The sequence below is a fragment of the Chinchilla lanigera genome, unplaced genomic scaffold (genome assembly GCF_000276665.1).
Source record: "Chinchilla lanigera isolate Chin_1 unplaced genomic scaffold, ChiLan1.0 scaffold00030, whole genome shotgun sequence".
Lineage (NCBI taxonomy): Eukaryota > Metazoa > Chordata > Mammalia > Rodentia > Chinchillidae > Chinchilla > Chinchilla lanigera.
The window spans coordinates 22,854,785-22,862,859 of NW_004955431.1; the positions used below are offsets into that span (position 1 = coordinate 22,854,785).

At 45.6% G+C, this 8,075-nt stretch overlaps 1 long non-coding RNA gene across 1 annotated transcript; it reads left to right on the plus strand.

The window, feature by feature from the left end:
- Positions 1-4,140: 4,140 nt before the first annotated feature.
- Positions 4,141-7,411, plus strand: LOC102003476. The gene is made up of 3 exons (XR_261494.2): positions 4,141-4,382; positions 6,173-6,431; positions 6,972-7,411. It is a non-coding gene; the product is annotated as an uncharacterized LOC102003476 (long non-coding RNA).
- The last annotated feature ends 664 nt before the right edge of the window (positions 7,412-8,075 follow it).

An 8,075-nucleotide genomic window follows, 5' to 3' on the forward strand; every position in this document is an offset into this window, starting at 1 on the left:
TCCTTCTCCTTCTGTTTTCCAGAGCTTTCCTCAGCTCAGCCTCAGTGCCCCACCCACTCACACATCCAGCTGCCCTCGGGTAAACCCAGCGCTTCTTTTAAAGTTCAGCTCTTTCTATTCCAGCAGCTGGACCCAAAGCTGAGCGAGCTACCCTTCACCTCCTCCTGGCTAAGCAGCGCCCTGGGCTACACCCTGGGGGCCACAGAGCCAATCAGAGCCTCCGAGCATCTCCACAGGCACCAGCTCCTGAGGCAGGATGGGTGGTTTGCTCTTGTCCTGAAGGAAGGTGCTTTGGCTCTGGAAGGTGTGGGGCCCCAACTGCGATACACAGTCCCTGCTGTAGTGAAGCTCAGGCCCAACTCAGTGACTCCCTCCCTCTGGGAAGCCCTGTTACCACCCTCGTTCACTCTGAACTCTGTCTCCTCTAGGCCTTTGTTTCTCTGCATAAGGTCCATGGACCCAAAGCAGCAAGATTGCCTGGAAAACTAGGTAAAAGTACCAATTCCATGGCCCACTCCAGATGTAGCAAAGAACACTTCTGGGAGTGGAGGTGGAGGGCTGTAACCTTAACCTCCTCCCCACAGTGCTCCCTGGGCCAGTGAGGGTGGAAAGACCCAGTTTAGAGCCGAGCATGGGGAGAGCATGGATCTTAGGCACATCCTGCAGGCTGCTCTTTCCCTTGCCATGGGGCTCAAGAATCACTTCTCAAAGGTAGAGGGTGGCCCCTCTATTCATGGGTCTGAACAGTAGAGTGTGGGTGAATTGCTTAGAACACTGCCCCGGACACGGCACGCTCTCAGTACATTAGCTTCTCTCTTTTTTTGTTTTTTTGGTTTTTTTTTCCAGTACCAGGAATCGAACTCAAGACCTTGCGCTTGCTAGGCAGGCGCTGTGCCACTGAGCTAAATAGCTTCTGTCACCATGAGGAGGAGGAGGACGACGATGATGATGATGATGATGATGATGACAAAAACAACCATAAAATGAGGACAACAACCACACAGCTGAGTCTTTAGAGGACGTAATTCGAGGTCTTCATGGAGATGTGCCCTGACGAAGCGGTCAGAAACTCCAGTCAGGACTCTGTGTCCTCTCGCCCCAGCTGCAGAGCCAAAGGCATCCATTTGTGTCTGCAGGAGCTGGGAGGGCTCAGGAAGAGCGGCGAGCCATGTCCATATGGACAGAGACCGATTCCTGTGATCCTTCAGCTCCTTCCCATCAAGACTCTCCCCTCACCTGTCCCACATTGGTCAATTCTATCTCATTCTCACCAGGCCTACCAACTGATCCCCTGCCTCTTCCCAGTCTCAGGCTGCCTTCCATACTGACCAGCAGCTGGTAAAGTGTTAAGGCGTTAACCTCCTCAAGAGCATTTCCTCCTGGAGCAGTTCAAACCCCGACGTATCTCCAATGGCTGCATCTCTAAAGGTGGACCACCAGTAGATAATATTTCTATATATAACTGTTACATTTATACACTTTGGTTCATTTTCTAAGAACTAAGAGGCTTCCTATCAGATGCATTCAGCAATACTTTAAAAATATATAGAAAGAGCCAGCTCTCAAGGTGGTTGAAGGACGGTGGGAGAAGAGATGACCTTCTTCCCTACTCAACTGGTTGTTTGGTGTAGGCTAAACCTTCCTCCAAAAGAAGTTGGTTTCCATGTTGGTAAGTGTGGGTTTGGGAAGGAGACCCAGGGGCTCTGCTCCTGAACACAGCCATCAGCTCAGGTGGATTTACCCGAGTGGGAACAAGACGACGTGATGTTGAGAGCCTGCACCTCCACTCAGTGGGTGACATCAGAGCAACAAGATTCTGCACTAACTGGGCAGTTTCCAGAGCAGAGCTGGCTGCCATGAGGCCAGGCCCAGCGGTGCTGATGTGAAAGTCAACAGACACAGTAGTAGCTTAGGCGGACGGAAGGAAAGGTGCTCACCTGCCAGGCAGCACTTCGGCTGATCCTTTCCTGGGGACGTTGCCTGTGTGTGTATGCACTGACTCGTGTCTGCTATTAAGGGAGAACCAATGTTGATTCTGAGGGTGACCCTCACCCTCACTCGGAGCCTGGCTGCCCTGGGACCAGGCTACCGTCGCCACACCAGTGCTGTCCTCTCCCTTGCAGACATCCAAGACAAAGACGACACACAACCGAGGAAGGCGAGATGCCTTTTAAAAATTAGACAACATCTTGGAAGGTTTATTTCCTTTATCACTAGACCTACATCCATTAACCTACACTCAGAGACAATTGGTGCCACTGTTCGGGAAGGCAGCTCAGATGGGTTGGAGTTGCCATTGTATATCCAGGAAAGACACAGATTAAAAAAAAAAAAAAAAAGTTGGTTTCCAAGGAACCAATTCCTCTGAATACAGCCTGATAGAAATTCAAGATAAAACTCTCATGGACTCTGCCAAGCCATCAAGGGCCACTAACATAATTCACACAGGGATGAACCGCTCCCATTTGCGAAACTTCTTCTTTGGCGCTTGTAAACTCTATCTTATCGAATTCTTATCTTTTAACTATACAAGACAGCATTTTAAATGATAAATTTCAGGGGAGGAGGTGAGAAGGCATTTCATGAAAAACTGGGGCCGTACAACAGCTAGGGAAATGTCTGTTTTCTTATGAAGATGAAGATCAGAATCAGAAGCCAGGATTTACTGAGCCCGATTCCCTGGCTTTGCATAAGGCCTTTCTCTACTATGACACCTTCTCAAAGTGACTCCTGTTTCCTTTTCGGGTGTCAACATGACTATCCGTTTTCTTTTGATAAAGGCCATCTTTAAAAACTGTTAGAATACACATAGGTTTTTCCTTTTTAGCTCTCCTTGCATTGCTATCTATCCAGAAAAGGAATGTTGTGCCTTCCAGAGGTTGTTTCCTTACTCTCTGTTGCTTCAAAAATCTTCAGGAAAAAAGTTGTCAACATCCCTGGACTCAGGTCTCCAACAAACTCACCTCCCCCTCCCCTGCTCCACTCCCATCTGCTTATAATTTAATGCTCTGTATGTTTTAATCATTTCATTAGGCATGTCCTTATTTTGAAACGCAACTAATTCTTCAGTTCAAACAAAACAGCCAGGAATTCTAAAAATGAAATCATTCTTTCCTTTCAGGTAGAAGTTGGCTTAGAAGAAATATCACACTTATTTTTGAGAAGGATAAAAGAATTCAAATGCTCCCGATTTTTAAAAATCATTGATTTTTTTTTAAAAAGTAAAAAGTATCTTAGAGATTTCTAAATTCTCTCCACAGTGTGGAACTGATTTTGAACATTTTTTTCATGCTTCCCTGAACACTGTGGTACATTATTTTTAAGGGTTACAAGCAAATAGGCTTTAAAAAAATTATGTCATGAAATACATCATTCCTACACTGGGTGGGTGACAATAGGCACAGAAGGGGGCTCCACTATAGAATCTGTCAATTTCATTAATCTGTGATTTTAATAGAAGTTTATATTTATTTAGACAAAAGAAATTATGCCTTGCTATAAGAGGGAAGAGATTTTATAAGGTATTTCATGGGATTTTTTTTGTCCCTGCCATTCATATTTATCGTATATAAAAAATGGAGCTGTTGAGCTTTCCAAGGCATGTTTAGTTTAATACTATATCAATGACTCAACAGTACAACGTGAAATTGATGTCTTTATGTTCAGATAACGACATCAGTTTACATGTTGGTGTAAATTTCTGGTGATGAGATGTTCTTGCGATATTTTAGAAGCACAAGTAACTTTCGTACACCATAGGCATTTAATAAATATCTGTTAATACCTTGCCAGGTATGATGCGTACACGTCGGTGTGTAACACTTGGGTCTTAGTTCTATTTAAGCTCAGTTTATTTATATACAGGGATTGGTACATAAAATAGTGAACATCCGATCCGGTGAAACTTCCCTGTATGTTGCAAAAGTAAATCAGGACTACTTTGTTTCCATATAAAGACTGGAATGATGATGACAATAACGTAACGGTGAGTTGTCTTGGAGGAATTGTTTTAGAACACATTGGCACTTTAGCAGCTGCCTAGGAAACCGCGGGCACAGTGGCTGACACACATGGTTGTCACGCGCCATCTAGTGGCTGCCTGTGAAACTGCGCCCACGCGGTGCGAAAGGCTTTCGAATAAGCTTCGCAGCTTCGAATTTCAGCGCCTGTCCGGCAGCCACTGCACCCTTGTCCATCTCTGAGGCTTTAAACTGAGAAGGTCCACAGAGGAAAGCATGCCACAGTATTTTTCCAAAATCCTTCTATCCTAAGGAACAGCTAAGAAGTAACTAGTCAGGGAAAAGATTTCTTCCTAGATCCAGATGAATAGAACTGAGAAGCAATCGAAGCTCGCGCTGGCAACAGTTGTGGCGTAAAGCAAGGTAAGTAGTATGACACTGGAGCCTTTTCCCAAAGAACCGCCACTGTGTGCAGAGGTCCGTGACCCGGCCTTGACTTGTCTAGCCCAGAGCTCTTGCTTGGTGTAACCAAAATGCATTTTCTGCAGCGTTGAGAGCTGATTCATACGGTACCTTAATTCTTCCATACGCCTTGCAGTGGCTTGTGATATCATATTTCATAATTACCAACGATCTGATTTTTAACTTTCTAATTTGAGCTGTTACCGTTAAAGAATGAACACATTTAAAATCAGTACTGGAAAGTGAATATCTGTAGGTTTATTCTTGTAATATCATTTAGTGCAAAATAGAGTGAAGACTGCAGAGTTCTTCTTGCTTGCAGTATCCCTGTTAAGTATCTTCAACAATTTAAACTGAGACAGTAAGTCATTCAGCTATAAGTTCCACAAAAATCATTACACAAGTAACGTGTGCGGACAGAAAGGGTGGGAGAAACATTTGATATTTGAGAGTAAATGGCTAAAATGAAGGTAAGTTGTTTTGGAAGCTCATAGAAGAAAACTTTATCACTAGCTTTCAGCAATGTTTACTGTCCTTGAAAAACGCTGCTTTCAGAGTCATGTTAACTGCTTTTCAAGACCATAACATATGAAATGATTTAGCAGATTAGTTCCAAAATAGAAAATCCTACAAGATCATTTCCCCTTCAGGTTAGGGTTAATTCCCATTAGAAATATAAGCGTTCAGTAGGTAATACTTCGCCTCCAAAGATATTTGCATTTGCCTTTTGGACTCTAATCCTGATCCATAAACTGCAAGAGAGCTTCAGCTACATCTTGAATATTTATTTTATACTCTCTTTATCAAAGGTCTATTTTAAGGAAAATATTGATCAATTTAAGATGTCTGTATCATTCCTTTTTTGAAAAAGCTGCAGACAAATAGCCACAGGAAGAATCTGATTGTTATACAGGTAAAATCATGTATCAAAAATTCCTGAGATTTTTTTAACACTTTACTGCACTAGTTTCAGTTTCAAAAATCCACTGTCTGAAAGCTAGAAGGGTAAAAGAAAGAAGCTGGTATGTAAAAACAAATCAGATCTGTGGGCTTAGGTCTCTCTTGTCACCTGTCTAGTTAGATGTCTGCAAAAAAATAAATAAATAAACCTTTATGGTTTCCTTAACCTTAAGTGTTTGAAGTGACCACAGTTTCCGGAATATTTACCTATGAACTGATGTTACAGTTGAAAAGGAAATCAGACTAATTTTTGGCAATCCTGTGCCTCACGACAAGTGCCGTTTGTACAATAAGAGGGAGGAAATACAGAGCTTGCAAAATTCCAATTTCTGGCCCTTAGCCTTTGCCTCGCTTTCTTGTCTTCTGTATATCAAGTCGTGTGTGTGTGTGTGTGTGTGTGTGTGTGTGTGTGTGTGTGTATGCCACAGCTGAGCTAAGGGTGAATGTAAACTTCTCCCACACGCTGGCGTGATACCTTAAAAATATATCTAGGAGTAAAAAATAAATAACATTTAAATACTGCTCCCTCCTTGGCGAAGGAGTGTGCGGCTCCAACAAACCATCTGCGGCTGCCGTGCTCTTCAGCTCAGGCTAGCAGAAATCACGCTATTCTTTCAAATATCTGAACTCTCCCCTCTGCCCACTTCATAGAGATGTTGCCGGGATAACCTGGGACAATTTCGGGAAGGCTCGGGGCTCAGGAGAACATAAATGCAGCGCATTGTTTTGCGCAGTCTGGCTGGAAGGGTAGCTTGCAAAGTAAAATTAAGACCTCCTCCTTTATTGTGCAGCGCAGTTGGGCTGTTTGATCTCTAAGTCCTCGGGTAATTGGAGTCTACACAGCATGTGGAATGTGGAATTGGGCCTGAGCCGTGGCCCGCATGCCCAAAGCCTGCTGCTGGCCTGCCTGGAGCACCATTTGCCCCTGGCTAGGTTCCGCCTGCATCCGGAGTTCTGCTTTGACACAGACCTTGTTTCCAAGCTGAGAAGATGAAGACGCGGTGGAGACTGGAAATAGAAGGCATACCGTTTGTTATCGGGTGCACAGAGGTAAACAGAAACTGTCCTGGATCTGAGCAGCCCTTCCGTATTTTGGGGGTTCTCCTCGTCTCATTCCACCACCCTTGCCCCAGTAACGGCAATTTTCTGATTCACCTTCTCCACCGCAGGTTTATCTTTCTCCCTGGGTACTGTGAAATCCACCTGCTCACCTCCGACCACAGTGCTCACTCCCTCTCTGAAGCTCCTAAGCTACTGACAGCTTACGCTCCAGCCTTTCAGCAAATGCACACCAGGCCCCTGCTCTCTGCCGGGCGTGCAGCTATCAGGGAGCCCTGTGGACAATGGCGGTGGCACGCTTTGGCCCCAGCGAAAGGTGGTGAGCAGACACAGTTTGCCCAGGAGTGAGAGGGTCTCCAAGCTAAGGTGCTTACGGCTTTTCAGCAGGCGTCATCCTGAGCAAAAGGAGACAAGAGGGTCGCTGTGCAGCGCCTGCAGTCTGGCAGATGCTGCCTCCTGCAGCTCTTAGTCTTCCCTGAAAGAAGTTTGTGTCCTCGTCCACAACTAAGAGCCTGTCCCATGTGTTTTCAGGTTGAACGGTACTCAGAAGCGCCGCTAGGCAAGGCTGTACCAGCTGGCCCAACCCGATGTCCCTGTTCTAAGAAACCATGGCTGGTTTCAGGTTGGAGGGGCCTGATACTTCTTGGAGAAAAGAAACAAAAATTATCAATATGAAATATGATGCCATGGAGCAGGACCTGTGAGACAAAGGCCTGAAGACAAGTTGCCTTCACATAAAATAAAGGTAACTAGTAGTGAACAGTTATTAATGCAGTTAACATTATTATGTCCATTTCACAGACAAAAAAGTTGAGGCACAAAGGAGGTTGTGTAACATCCTCAGTCACCTACAACATCCCATGCTCAGAGTCCTAAGCCAGAAATAATGCCCAGGGTGTGGGGAGGAGGTAGCGACACTTGGAAAACACAGTCACCTGGCTTTCTTCAAATTTAAAAGCCCAGTCGGGCATGGTGGCGCACTCCTGTAATCCCAGCCCTCAGGAGGCTGAGGCAGGAGGATCCTTGGGAGTTCGAGACCAGCCTGGGCTGCAAAGTGTGCTCAAGGCCAGCCTGAACTGCATAGTGAGACCCTGTCTCAAAAAGGCAAAAAAAAAAAAAAAAACATTTAGAAGTCCAGTTCTTATGTGACCTTTGAGTTCAGTCAGTGCGGAGACCCAAGAGGTTGCGAGCGGGATGAAGCCTGCGTCAGAGGCACCGAGTGGGGGTCACGCCACCCCCTCACACACATCTCTCTCTCAGTAGCAACCAGAGTTCTGAGCCCTCCTTACCTCTGCATGCGTGAGGGCCGCAGCTGGTAGTCTCCCTTCCCAGCTAAGGGCGGGTGACACTGCACTCAGCCACATTAGTTGGCCTGACTGTGAGAAATCCGTTTCCTTGCCTTGGTTTTTAGCTCAATCCTTGATGTCCCACCGGTGCCGACACACTGTCATATACGTAGGTCCACAGCCTTGTGCAGCAGCCACAGGCAGGGGCAGTAACAGACTGAGATTGTGTGTCCAGCATCAAACTGCCTGGGTTGGAAACCTGGCTTTGTGACTTTGGACAACATTCTGTGCCTCAGTTTCCCCATCTGTAAAATGGGGATGATAACAGCATCTCGAGGGGCTGTTGTAT